The 14,306-nt window shown below is 50.1% G+C and overlaps 1 protein-coding gene across 1 annotated transcript in view; it reads left to right on the top strand.

The window, feature by feature from the left end:
* The window catches only part of rad18 (RAD18 E3 ubiquitin protein ligase), a 358,590-nt gene that overhangs the window by 146,504 nt on the left and 197,780 nt on the right, over nt 1-14,306 (top strand). The window lies entirely within an intron of this gene.

Here is a 14,306-nt window from a genome sequence, read left to right as displayed (position 1 = left end):
GATCGATACGAGGATGCAGCCCAGATCACAAGGGGATGCTGTCATTACATCCCTGAATTATGCTATTGTTTGAGTAGATAAAGGCTAATGTGAGTCTTTCGGATGAGATATTAAGCTGAGGTACTGTCTACCCTCTCAAGTGGATGTAAGAGATCTCACAGCTTCTATTGGAAGAAGAACAGGGGAGTTTCTAGATTGAGATCGATAGAGTTTTGGGTACTAAGGGAATCAAGGCATATGGGTGGTGCTGTTGTTGTTTGGCAAACCGACCTCTACCGTGTGGAGGCTGAACGCCAAGGCCCCGATTTTCGGCTTGTGTGGGGAATGGTCGGATTTCCCCGAATGTGGGGTTTGTGACGCACATAAAAAAGAGTCAGCCAGCCCCACGCAATTTTCCCTCGATTGGCCAATTAATTCCCAGCATGTGGGAAGCCTTGCTAATTGTCTAAATCGAGTCAGAAATCCCCACAGTATGCTGTCATCATTCGTGGTGCTTTCAAGGTCCATGGCAAGCACTGCATCCTCTGAAGGCTTCCAAATGAACCATACAGGATGGCAGAGGAGCCTGCAGCAGCTGTGGACAGTGCCAGACCCCGAGCTGCCTTCAAATTCGACGAGGCTTCACTGCAGGCATTATTGGATGGGGTTAGGGCCCACAGGGAGGTCCTCTTCCCTAGGTCAGGGAGGAAGAGGCCTCCCACTGAGACCAATGCTGCATGGATGCAGGTGTCAACAGATGCCAACTCGCTGGGAGCCACCAGAGGAACCTTGGCATTACATCTGTAACTCCTTCCTTTACTCCCCCACAGTACCATCCAGAGCCCCCGTCCTCACTGTGGAGGAGGAAGAGGCTGTGCAGCCAGACTCCTCAGAGGAAGCTTCAACCTCTGACGGCGCAGCATCAGCAGAAGTAAGCGCACCCAGCACCAGCGCAGACACTCGCACCTCGGGGGGACCTTCGGGACATAGAGTAGTGTTGTCACCTGGTGTTTCACAGCTGACAAGTGAGCCTCAGCAGATTCTGGAGACAGGGACAGCAGTGGAGAGTCCTCGTCGGAGGGCGCAGGGCTCTGCCAGCTCAGCTCATCTGCGCTGCATCTCGACCCTCTGCCTCTGGGTCCATCCGCAAGAGAAGAGGTGATGGATCTCCATGCACAGATGCAGGAGTCTCTGGCAGGTTTTGTCTCCAGGGTCGCTGCGAGTGTGGAGCGAATGGAGGAGTCCATAGCGACCATAAGCAGAGCCTTTGTGGAGTCATTGGTGCATGAACGCAGCACCCTGGAAAGGTTGGCAACCTCCATGGAGGAGATAACTCGCCAGCATACGGAAAACATGGTGAGTGCTCATAAGAGAATGACATCTCTTGAGGAGCGTTGGCCATCTGTTGAACAGAGAAACCAGATCTTCATGGAAGTCCTTCTGAGTAGGACTGCCAGTGCAGAAATGGGTCCCACTGGCCCCCTAAAGCGCAGCAAGGTGCTCTCAAGCCACTTCCAAGCGCTGGCCCCTTCTGGCGTGAGCAGCAGTCTGGTGCTCCTGGTAATCATCCTGCTGTTCCTGGTTCTGCTGCTGCCACCTCTGCTGTTGGAGATCCTCTAATGCCAGGAAGTGAAGGTGCCAAAGGCCTCCCATGCTTCTAGCAGATGCCTCGGTTGAGGAGGTCCTGAGTTAGGGTGGTGAGAGGGGCTTCCCAGGAGCTCACACTGAAGAAGTGTGTGAGGCTCCAACTTTCTGCAGCTGCTCCTAAGGCTTCAAATAGTTCCCCCAAGCCTTGATCAACAAGGGCCTGCAAATGCTGCCTCTTTAAATCTCTTCAGCCGTCAGCGACCTGCTGCTGCAAGCAAGCAAGCCAGCTGTTTTCACGCCAGCTCTCATTGGCGGGGTTCCCCGCAGGCGGGTTTCAGGTGGGGAAAGCCCCAAAGTCGCAACGGCACGGGAAAATCGTCCTTAACAAGGTGATCATTGGTGATTAGTGCTCCGACGAGCAGTCCCGCCAGCGGCGGGCGGGACTGAAGCGGGACACGTGGAAACGGTGGTCCGAAAGTCGGACGGGGTGGGGAATCAGGCGGGGGGGGGTCCCGAGCCGCTTTTTCCGCGATTTTCGGACCACGGCCGCATGAAAAGCCACCCGACAGCTGCCCGAAAATCGGGGCCCAACTCTCTGACACCACCTCCTACCTCCCCCGGACCATGACCCCACTACCAAACATCAAGCCATTGTTTACAAGACTGTGACTGACCTCTTTTCTGGAGATCTTCCCTCCATGCTGTCAACTTCATAGTCCCCCAACCCCGCACAGCCCGCTTCTACCTCCTTCCCAAGATCCACAAACAGGGCTGCCCTGGTAGACCCATTGTTTCAGCCTGTTCTTGTCCCATAGAACTGATTTCTTCCTATCTCAACTCTCTTTTTCGCCCCTTGTCCAGTCTCTTCCCACCTACATTCGCGACTCTTCCGACACCCTCTGCCACTTTAACAGTTTCCAGTTTCCTGGCCCCAACCGTCTCCTTTTCACTATGGACGTGCAATTCCTCTGCACCTCTATCCTCCACCAGGACGGCCTGAAGGCGCTCCATTTCTTCCTTGAACAGAGGCCCAACCAGTCCCCATCCACCACCACCCTCCTCTGCCTGGTTGAACTTGTTCTCACATTGAACAACTTCTCCTTTGACTCCACTCACTTCCTCCAAATAAAAGGTGTTGCTATGGGAACCCGCATGGGCCCTATCTATGCCTGCCTTTTCATGGGATATGTGGAACATTCTATGTTCTGGTCCCCTCCCTCACCTCTTTTTCCAGTACATTGATGACTGTATTGGTGCAGTTTCCTGCTCTCGCGCGGAACTAGAAAATTTCATTTAATTTGCTTCTAATTTCCACCCTTCCCTCACCTTCACATGGTCCATATCCGACTCTTCCCTTCCCTTCCTTGACTTCTCTGTCTCCATTTCTGGGGATAGGCTATCGACAAACATCCACTATAAGCCCACTGACTCCCACAGCTACCTGGTCTACACTTTCTCCCACCCCGCTTCCTGTAAGGATTCTATTCGATTCTCCCAGTTTCTCCGTCTCCGCCGCATCTGTTCTGATGATGCCACTTTCCATACTAGTGCGTCCGATATGACTTCCTTTTTCCTCAACCGAGGATTCCCTTCTACTGTGGTTGACACGGCCCTCGACTGTGCCCGTTCCATTTTCCGCACTTCTGCTCTCACCCCTTCCCCTCCCTCCCAGAACCACGATAGGATTCCCCTTGTCCTCACCTTTCAACCCACCAGCCAGCCTCCACATTCAACGGATCATCCTCCGCCATTTCCGCCACCTCCAGTGTGATCACACCACCAAACACATCTTCCCTTCCCCCCCCCCATTCAGCATTCTGAAGGGACCGCTCCCTCCGCAACACCTTGGCCCACTCCTCTAACACCCCTTCCCCTTCCCACGGCACCTTTCCGTGCAAGCACAGGAGATGCAACACCTGCCTATTACCTCCTCCCTTCCCACTGTCCAGGGCCCCAAATGCTACTTCCAGGTGAAACAGCGATTTACTTGTACTTGCAATTTAGCATACTGTATTCGCTGCTCACAATGTGGCCTCCTCTACATTGGGGTGACCAAATGCAGATTGGGTGACCGCTTTGCGGAACACCTCCGTTCAGTCCGTAAGTGTGACCCCGAGCTTCCGGTCGCCTGTCACTTTAATTCACCGCTCCACTCCCACTCTAACCTCTCTGTCCTCGGCCTCTTACACTGTTCCAACGAAGCTCAACGTAAGCTCAAGAAACAGCACCTCATCTTTCGATTAGGCACTTTACAGCTTCTGGACTCAACATCGAGTTCAACAATTTCAGATCATAACCTTGGCCCCTATGTTTTCTCTTTTTTCTCTCACATGGCAGCTGTCGATCATTCTGCCATTGTCATTCACACCTCATCTAGAGTCATCTTTTGTTTCTTAACTTGTCCCATTACCATCTCCTTTTGCCTTGCACCATCATCCCTTTTGTCTTTTAATCTCTCCTGACTTTCATCCTATCACAGACCTCCCCTTTGTTCTTTCCTCCCCTTCTCCCTTTCCCTGCCCCGCACTTGCTTAAAAATCTGTTACTTCTCTAACATTTTCCAGTTCTGACGAAGGGTCATCGACCTAAAACGTTAACTCTGTTTCTCTCTCCGCAATGCTGCCTGACCTGCTGAGTATTTCCAGCATTTTCTGTTGTGGTTTCAGATTTCCAGCATCCGCAGTGTTTTGCTGTTGTGCAAGGCATTTGGGGATAGGGCAGGAAAGTGGAGTTGATGTAGAAGTTCAGCCATGATCTTATTGAATGGTGGAGCAGGCTCGATGGACCATATGGCCTACTCATGCTCCTATTTCTTATGTTCTTAGGTTCTCCCCAGTATCCTGGCCAATATTTATCTCTCATCCAACACCTAAAAATAGTTTTATCAGGTTTTATATCTCATTGCTGTTTGTGAGACCTTGCTGTGCGTAAAATGACTGCCGCGTTTCCTAAATTACAACAGTGACTACACTTCAAAACATACTTCATTGGCTGTAAAACACTCTGGGATGTCCTGAGGTGGTGAAAGGTGCTACAGGAATGCAAGTTCTTTCTTTAACTACTGGAAAAGTGAAACGTTCAAACCACTTAAGGGAGAGACTGATTCCACTGAACCCAAGATGGTACCAGCGGAGGGCCCAAATTGATGATACCCGCCCGCCAACACTTGTTGAAAGAAAGAAAGGAAAGAATTGCATTTACCTAGCGCTTTCCATTACCTCAAGACATCCCAAAGTGCTTTGCAACTTTTTAAAGTGTAGTCTCTGTTGTAATGTAGGGAAACGCAGCAGCCAATTTGCACAAAGCAAGGTCTCACAAACAGCAATGAGATAACGACCAGATAATCTGTTTTAGTGATGTTGTTTGAGGGATAAATATTGGGCAGGACAGTGGGGAGAACTCCTGTGCTCTTCTTCGAAATAGTGCCCTGGAATCTTTTATGTCCATCAGTGAAAACTGATCTTACCTTCCTTGAAGAAGGTGACTCCTGCTGGGGTGTGAACAGAACATAAGAAATAGGAGCAGGAGCAGGCCATACGGCCCCTTGAGCCTGCTCCGCCATTCAATAAGATCATGGCTGAACTTCTACCTCAACTCCACTTTCCTGCACTATCCCCCATATCCCTTGATTCCCTTAGTGCCCAAAAATCTGTCGATCTCAGTCTTGAATCTACTCAACAACTGAGCATCCACAGCTCTCCGGGGTAGAAATTCCAAAGATTCCATGGGCCTCAGCAGCCTTCTGATACCACGCCCAAACGGCCATTCTTCACGGGTGAACTTGGACCAGTGTTAATAACTTTTTGTTGCGGGCCACCGTCCCAAAAGGTATTGAGTTTCAGAACCACTTCCAGGAGCACAAAACAACCCACATGCATGAGCTCAGAATGGTCCCTGTGGTTGCATTTTGTGTGTGTGTGATTTGCCACTGTTTATGCACACGTGCTGCCGACTTGCAGCCCAGCCAAAGGAAAAGTGGATATTTTCCGCCCGCTTCCCAGACCGCTCAATTCAAAACCGGTTGGGTGGTCATCCTGGCAGGAATCCATAAACAAAATGGATTACATCAGACGTGGTGCAGTTGAAATGCCAGAGTGGGTGGCAAAGCTGGCTGGAGGGAATTCACAAAATCGATCAGGCAAGCTGTGTTCACTGTTATGAAGAGTTCACACCTTCATTAATAACCTAAGTTAATAAATCAGAAGATAAATCAGAAGTTAGGAGTACGAAGAGAAGTCAGGTGGAGCTTACTTATTATAAAGCAAAACAGATTTGGGGAACAAGCTTATCGTAAAAATATTGAAGTATATATGGGCACAATGGACTGAGCAGCCCTCCGGGGTAGAGAATTCCAAAGATTCACAACCCTTTGAGTGAAGAAATTTCTCCTCATCTCAGTCCTAAATTGCCAACCACTTATTCTGAGACTGTGACCTCTTATTTCTAGACTCCCCAGCCAGGGGGAACACCCTCCCTGCATCTACCCTATCAAGCCCTTTAAGAATTGTATATGTTTCAATGAGATCACCTCGCATTCTTCTAAACTTTAGGGAATATAGGCTTAGTCTCCTCATAGGACAATCCCCTCATCCCAGGAATCAGTCTAGTGAACCTTCGTTGCACTCCCTCTAAGGCAAATATATCCTTCCTTTAGATCAGGAGAATAAAACTGTACACAGTACTCCAGGCATTGACTGAAAGGAATGTATCTAATGTTGCCTTTTCTTGTTCCTAAAAATTCTTATGTTCCAAAATCTTTTTTCCGTAGCAACAGTGCCCCTTTTAAGGAACGCAGTAGGTTCTGTTTGTTTTTCTGATGTTCTGTGCACGTCATACTTGAGTCAAATTGGAAATTTGCACGGCAGCAGCTGTCTGTAGATCAGTACATTAGTGACAGGTTGTGACTTTCATTAGCATTTGCAGTTTGCCTGTTTGTATTTATCACTGAAGCATTAGGCTTTACTGAATGAAACTAATTACAGCTCCCGGCTCATCTCATTAGTTGCTGCCTAAAATTAATTTCTTTTTGTGGGTGTGTGCAGCAGTAATGGGTTGCCTTTGGGACTCGCTGTACTGAAGATTGTGCCATATTTGTCAATAATTGTCTAAACCTCCTGAGGGAAGTTTGAATAGGTTTGCTTGAGAAGTGTTGGCTTTGCACAATGACTACTTGATGCACTGCTCTTCCAAACTCTTCTCATTTTTAGCCTTTTGAAATGAGTGTCTAGGTTTCATTGTGTGGTTTGCTTCACTGAATAAATGTTTGAAATGGAGAGTAGGGGTGGGTGGGGGGAGAACTTGGTATAGCAGAGTAGAGCAATGATGCATGTATTCCTCCGCATTGTGGCTTTTCCAATCTCAAATCATTCTTCAGGATGTGGGCATTGCTGACAAGGCCAGCATTATTGCCCATCCCTAGTTGCCTTTGAGAAAGTGGTGGTGAGCTGCCTTTTTGAACCGCTGAAGTTTGTGTAGTGAAGGTGCTCTCACAGTGGTGCTAGGTAGGGAGTTCCAGGATTTTGATCCAGCGGCACCCTTATTGTGGGGTGGGGCTCCAGTGTACCTACAAGTGGCTGGTCGTAGCCTGTCCCCTCGGCTTAGGACATTTCATGGTGCAGGAAGGTTACATACACAGCAGAAAATAAGAAATAACATTGTTTTGTGACGTCCACGGATGGCCCAATGGGTAAAGGCACCACAAAGTGCTCTCCAGTTTGTGCAGCGTTAGTTGATAGCTGGCATGTGCGTCTGTCACATCACGCCTTTTGAAGCCATCGCACCTGTAAGTGCCACACTTTAGGGCAGTAAACAGAGGAGGGGTCATTTAACTTCCGAAAACAATCTCCTAAATTGAATGGGCTCCGGACATATGGTGTGGCAATATTAAAATTAACAATCCAAGGTGCAGGAAGTGGACACTCAAAAGAGTGTTTAATCTTTGGAACAGTAATACATGTTTAACAACTGGCAGTTTAAACCCAATCTTGGAGCAATATATCACCCCGCTGTCAGCCCACTTTGACCATTTTTTATAAGTCTTAAGTGGTGGCGGCGTGAAAACTGGTTTAAATTCAGGAAAATGGCAAATCATAGAATGGTTACTGTGGTAAACCACTGTATTGTATATTGCCACCTCTGGGTGGCGCTGTGTATGGAGGCATGCCTCAGCTGACTCCACCCACCACTGTGTGGGTTTCGTTCAGACTTGTTCAGTCACTCACGAAGAAGCATGGTCTCTTCTTAGCTAATAAAAGCCTTATTCATCTCTTCTTTCGACTCATCATCTCTTCTTCGACTCATCACCTTTTATGAAGTAATTGATAAGCGTATCAATTTTATTAGCTAAAAGTTAAATGGCGACACCTGAGGAGCAACAACAGCAACGGATACAGCAGACATTGCTGAGAGCCCTCAGACCACCACGCCTGGACCTCGACCCTCAAGATGTGGGTGCATCAGCCAAGTTTGAACACTGGCTGAACTGCTTTGAATCCTTCCTCGCAATCTCACAGGTTACAGAGGAGGATCACAAACTGAAAATTTTGACCGCCCAGGTGAGCCATCAAGTATATATGCTAATCCGGGACTCTAATACGTACGTGGCGGCCCTCGAGCTACTAAAAGGGCAATATACGCGCCCAGTGAACACAATTTACGCCCGACACCTCTTGGGATCCCGCAGGCAGCAACCGGGAGAATCGGTAGGGGCATTTGCACGGGCGCTACTGGCACTCTGCAGAGACTGCGATTGTAAAGCGGTAACGGCTGTGGAGCACGCGCAGGGACTCGCCTGTGATGCCTTCGTCAGGGGCCTCCAGTCAGACCACACCCGGCAGAGACTGCTAGAAAGCAAGGAACCCGACCTGAAGACGGCCATTGCCCTTGCGCTCTCGTTAGAGGAGGCCCACCGAAACCTCGAGGCATACCCCCGTAACGGCGCCGAGACATGGCAATCGAAACCGTGGGACACGGGACCGCCGCCCCCGGCACCAACCGCTGCAGCGACCCAACCGAGACAGCAGCCTCCGGTAAGAACTGCTTCGATGCCCAGTAACCAGGCCCAAAAATGCTATTTCTGTGGCCAGTTAAAACATCCCAGAGCGCACTGCCCAGCTAAGACAGCTACCTGCTCGGGCTGCGGGAAGAAAGGCCATTACGCTAACGCCTGCAAGGGGAAGCCAGCCAGCAGCGCAGCGTGCGGGCCGTGGGAGCAGCCATCTTATCCGCCATTTTGTGTACCCCCGGCCGCATGGCATCCGCCGCCATCGTATCCAACGCACTCAACCGCCATTTCGTCACCGGAACCGACCACCGTCTCGGCGGATGACTATAGTGACTCACTAAGCCACATACTGGCCTCCGTGACGCTGGATCAAGGCCACCCTCACCATCTATCCAGCTCCATGATGGATATCGCGGTAAACGGCCGCGCCACCAGTTGCCTGATCGACAGCGGGAGCACAGAGAGTTTCGTCCACCCCGACACGGTACGTGGCCACTCCCTCACGATTCTGCCAACGCACCATCGCATTTCTATGGCGTCCAAGTCCCAGTCAATGGACATCAGCGGCTACTGTGTGGTGACCCTGTCAGTAGGGGGCACTGAATATCAAAAATTTAAACTGCTAGTCCTGCCCCGTCTTTGCGCTGCCGTCCTGCTAGGGTTGGATTTTCAGTGCCACCTTAAGAGTGTCACACTAGCATACGGTGGACCCCTCCCCCCACTCACAGTCTGCAACCAACAACTTTTAAATCGCCCGCTGCAAACCACCTGCAGCCTTTCCACATTAAAAGTCCCCCCCCTCCCCTGTTCGCTAACCTCACCCGCGACTGTAAACCCATCGCTACCAAAAGCAGGCGGTACAGTGCCGGGGACAGAGCTTTTATCAGCTCTGAGGTGGAGCGGCTCTTGAAGGAGGGCATTATCGAAGGTAGCACTAGCCCCTGGCGAGCCCAGGTTGTAGTCGTTAAAACCACTGCAAAACGCCGCATGGTAATCGACTACAGCCAAACCATAAACCGGTACACCCAGCTGGACGCGTACCCCCTCCCTCGCATATCTGATATGGTCAATCAGATTGCGCAATACAAAGTATTCTCCACCATCGACCTTAAGTCAGCGTACCACCAGCTGCCCATCCGCCATGAGGACCGCCAGTATACTGCCTTCGAGGCAAACGGCCGCCTCTACCACTTCCTTAGGGTCCCCTTCGGCGTCACCAACGGGGTTTCGGTCTTCCAAAGGGAGATGGACCGAATGGTTGACCAGAACGCGCTGCGGGCAACCTTCCCCTATTTGGATAACGTCACCATCTGCGGCCACGACCAGCAGGACCACGACGTTAATCTAGCAAATTTCCTCCGTACGGCCCAACGGCTGAACCTAACGTACAATAAGGAAAAATGTATGTTTCACACCAAGCGCCTGGCCATCCTCGGCTGCGTGGTGGAGAACGGAGTCATCGGGCCCGACCCCGACAGAATGCGCCCCCTAATGGAGCTACCCCTTCCCCACTGCCAAAAAGCACTGAAGAGATGCCTGGGGTTTTTCTCCTACTACGCCCAGTGGGTGCCCCTCTATGCAGACAAAGCCAGGCCCCTCATCAAAGCCACCTCCTTCCCCCTGACACCAGAGGCGTGTGCAGCCTTCAGTCTTATCAAGAACGATATCGCGAAGGCCGCAATGCACGCGGTGGATGAGTCCATCCCCTTCCAAGTGGAGAGCGATGCCTCCGACTTCGCCCTAGCCGCGACCCTTAACCAGGCGGGCAGACCCGTGGCCTTTTTCTCAAGGACCCTCCAGGGCCCCGAGACGAGACACTCCTCCGTCGAAAAGGAGGCCCAGGCTATTGTAGAAGCGGTGCGTCACTGGAGGCATTACCTGGCCGGGAAACGATTTACCCTGCTCACTGACCAGCGTTCAGTAGCTTTTATGTTTAATAATAAGCAGAGGGGTAAAATCAAGAACGACAAGATCTTGAGGTGGAGAATCGAACTCTCCACCTACAATTATGATATCTTGTATCGGCCAGGGAAACTCAATGAGCCCCCAGATGCCCTATCACGTGGTACATGCGCCAACGCGCAGAGTGATAGGCTGCAGTCCCTCCACAATGACCTCTGCCACCCGGGGGTCACCAGGTTTTTCCATTTTATCAAATCCCGTAACCTGCCCTACTCCATCGAGGAGGTCAGGACCATGACCAAGAGCTGCCAAATCTGCGCCGAGTGCAAACCGCACTTCTATAGGCCGGACAGAGCAAGCCTGATCAAGGCCACCCGCCCCTTCGAACGCCTGAGCGTCGATTTTAAAGGGCCCCTCCCCTCCGCTGACCGCAATGTGTACTTCCTCAACATAGTTGATGAGTACTCCCGTTTCCCCTTTGCCATCCCTTGCCCAGACATGACCAGTACCACGGTCATCAAGTGTCTGAATGACATCTTCGCTCTGTTCGGGTTCCCCAGCTATATACATAGCGACAGGGGCTCATCGTTCATGAGCGACGAACTTCGGCAGTACCTGCTAACAAGAGGTATCGCCACGAGCAGGACCACCAGTTACAACCCCCGGGGGAACGGCCAGGTGGAAAGGGAGAACGCGACGGTTTGGAAGGCAGTCCTCTTAGCACTAAAATCTAAGGGCCTTCCGACCTCCCGCTGGCAGGAGGTCCTCCCTGCAGCGCTTCACTCCATTCGGTCACTGCTTTGTACTGCCACTAATGCGACCCCTCATGAGAAAATGTTCGTTTTCCCCCGGAAGTCTACATCGGGAACCTCGCTACCGGCATGGTTGACTTCTCCTGGGCCCGTCCTACTGCGGAGGCACGTGAGGACGCATAAAACGGACCCCCTGGTCGAGCGGGTGCACCTCCTGCACGCCAACCCCCAGTATGCCTGGGTGACATACCCAGACGGGCGGGAGGACACGGTCTCCATACGAGATCTCGCACCCTCGGGTACCCCTGAATTACCACCGTTATCCCCCTTACCACCGTTATCCCCCTTACCACTGTTATCCCCCACCACCCCTCCCAACCCAACCCCTGCAGACGGCATGCCAAAGCCCCAGGAATCTTCGCCAACCACCCAGACACCAGACCCGACGTCGGATGCTGCAACACCACCGCCGCCACCACGACGATCAGGACGTCAGACAAGGCCTCCTGATAGACTTAACTTGTAGTACCCTTCACCCCGCCGGACTTCACATTAAACAAGGGGTGAATGTGGTAAACCACTGTATTGTATATTGCCACCTCTGGGTGGCGCTGTGTATGGAGGCATGCCTCAGCTGACTCCACCCACCACTGTGTGGGTTTCGTTCAGACTTGTTCAGTCACTCACGAAGAAGCATGGTCTCTTCTTAGCTAATAAAAGCCTTATTCATCTCTTCTTTCGACTCATCATCTCTTCTTCGACTCATCACCTTTTATGAAGTAATTGATAAGCGTATGAGTTACAGCACAGAAGGAGGCCACTCGGCCCGTCGAGCCTGTGCTGGCTCTCTGCAAGAGCACTTCAGCTAGTCCAACTCCCCCGCCCTTTCCCCAGTAACCCTGCAAATTTTTTTCCTTCAGGTAATTATCCAGTTCCCTTTTGAAAGCCACGATTGAGTCTGCCTCCACTACCAGTGCATTCCAGATCCTAACCACTCGCTGCGTAATTTTTTTTTCCTCATGTCGCCTTTGGTTCTTTTGCCAATCACCTTGAATCTGTGTCCTCTGGTTCTCGACCCTTCCGCCAGTGGGAACAGTTTCTATCAACTCTGTCTAGACCCCTCATGATTTTGAATACCTCTATCAGATCTCCTCTCAACCTTCTCTGCTCTAAGGAGAACAACCTCAGCTTCTCTAGTCTATCCACATAGCTGAAGTCCCTCATCCCTGGAATCATTCTCGTAAATCTTTTCTGCACCCTCTCTAAGGCCTTCACATCCTTCCTAAAGTGCGGTGCCCAGAATTGGACACAATACTCCAGTTGAGGCCGCACCAGTGTTTTATAAAGGTGGTTCATAACTTTCTTGCTTTTGTAATCTATGTCTCTGTTTATGAAGCCCAGTATCTTGTATGCTTTTTTAACCGCTTTCTCAACCTGCCCTGCCACCTTCAACAATTTGTGCACATATACCCCCAGGCCTCTCTGCTCATGCACCCACTTTAAAATTGTACCCTTTAGTTTATATCGCCTCTCCTCGTTCTTCCTACCAAAATGTATCACTTTGCACTTTTCTGTGTTAAATTTCATCTGCCATGTGTCCACCTGCCTATGTCTTCTTGAAGTCTATCACTATCCTCCTCACTGTTCACTATACTTCCAAGTTTTGTGTCACCTGCAAATTTTGAAATTGTGCCCTGTACTCCCAAGTCCAAGTCATTAATATATATTAAGAAAAGCAGTAGTCCCAGTACCGCCCCCGGGGAAACCCCACTGTGTACCTTCCTCCAGTCTGAAAAACAACCGTTTACCACTACTCTGTTTCCTGTCACTTAGCCAATTTCGTATCCATGTTGCCACTGTCCCTTTTATTCCATGGGCTTCAACTTTGCTGGCAAGCCTATTACTGTACATGGCACTTTATCAAACACCTTTTGGAAGTCCATATACATCACATCATCTGCATTTCCCTCAGCAACCCCCTCTGTTACCGCATCAAAAAACTCAATCAAGTTAGTGAAACACGATTTGCCTTTAACAAATCCGTGCTGGCTTTCCTTAATTAATCCACACTTGTCCATTGACTGTTAACTTTGTCCCTGATTATCGTTTCTAAAAGTTTCCCCACTACCAAGGTTAAAGTGACTGGCCTATAGTTGCTGAGTTTACCCTTGCACCTTTTTTGAACAAGGGTATAACATTTGCAATTCTCCAGTCTCTGGCACCACCCCCGTATCTAAGGAGAATTGGAAGAGTACCTACGCAATTTCCTCCTTAACCTCCCTCAGCATCCTAGGATGCATCCCATCCGGTCCTGGTGACTTACCAACTTTGAGTTCAAGCGCCGTTGATTTGAATGGGGACAAAGCAATGATAATTACCTTCTAACTGTTTTCGGCAAGGGGTAGTGGCGGAGCAAAAGTTCCAGGATAATATGGAGTGGCGTAACTCACTTACTCCATAATTTTCTCTTTCTATTGCACTGTCATGGGTCCCTATGACTTAGATGCGCCTTGCCCTAGGAAAATCTAGACCATAACGTTTTCTGGGTTTGGTTCTGAATAAAAGTTCTGATTTAAGCATGTATAGTTAAAACTTTTGGAAACACTAAGTAGTTATATCTGATAAAGAAGGATAGATGCAAATTAATGTTTTTAAAAGTTCTTGGCATTCACTATGGACAGTAAAGGTAAAGAGTTGCTCCCCCATGTTACGTGGAGAGATTTATTTATTTTTGTAATGGTGGAAGCAAGGGAGCATTTGACTGAGTGTGGTAGCAAGGAGCCCTAGCAAAACTGGTCAATGGGAGTCAAAGGGAAAAATCATCAGTGGCTGGAGTTGCACCTGACGCAATGGAAGATGACCGTGGTTGTCTGAAGCCACGCATTACAGCAGGAGTTGCTCAGAGAAATGTCTTCAGCCCAACAATCTTCAGCTGCCTTATCAATGATCTTCCCTTTGTTATAAGGTCAGCAGTGGGGCTGTTCAATGCCGATTCCAAGAGTGTTCAGTTCCATTCCTAACTCCTCCAATAATGAAGCAGCCCATGCCAGCCTACAACCGAACTGGGACAACATCCAGGCCTG

This window comes from Somniosus microcephalus, chromosome 11 (genome assembly GCF_052327205.1).
Source record: "Somniosus microcephalus isolate GS21.2 chromosome 11, FLI_Smic_1.0, whole genome shotgun sequence".
Taxonomy (NCBI): Eukaryota; Metazoa; Chordata; class Chondrichthyes; order Squaliformes; family Somniosidae; genus Somniosus; species Somniosus microcephalus.
The sequence above is the reverse complement of the archived record's forward strand: the minus strand, read 5'-3'. Positions and strand labels throughout refer to the sequence as shown.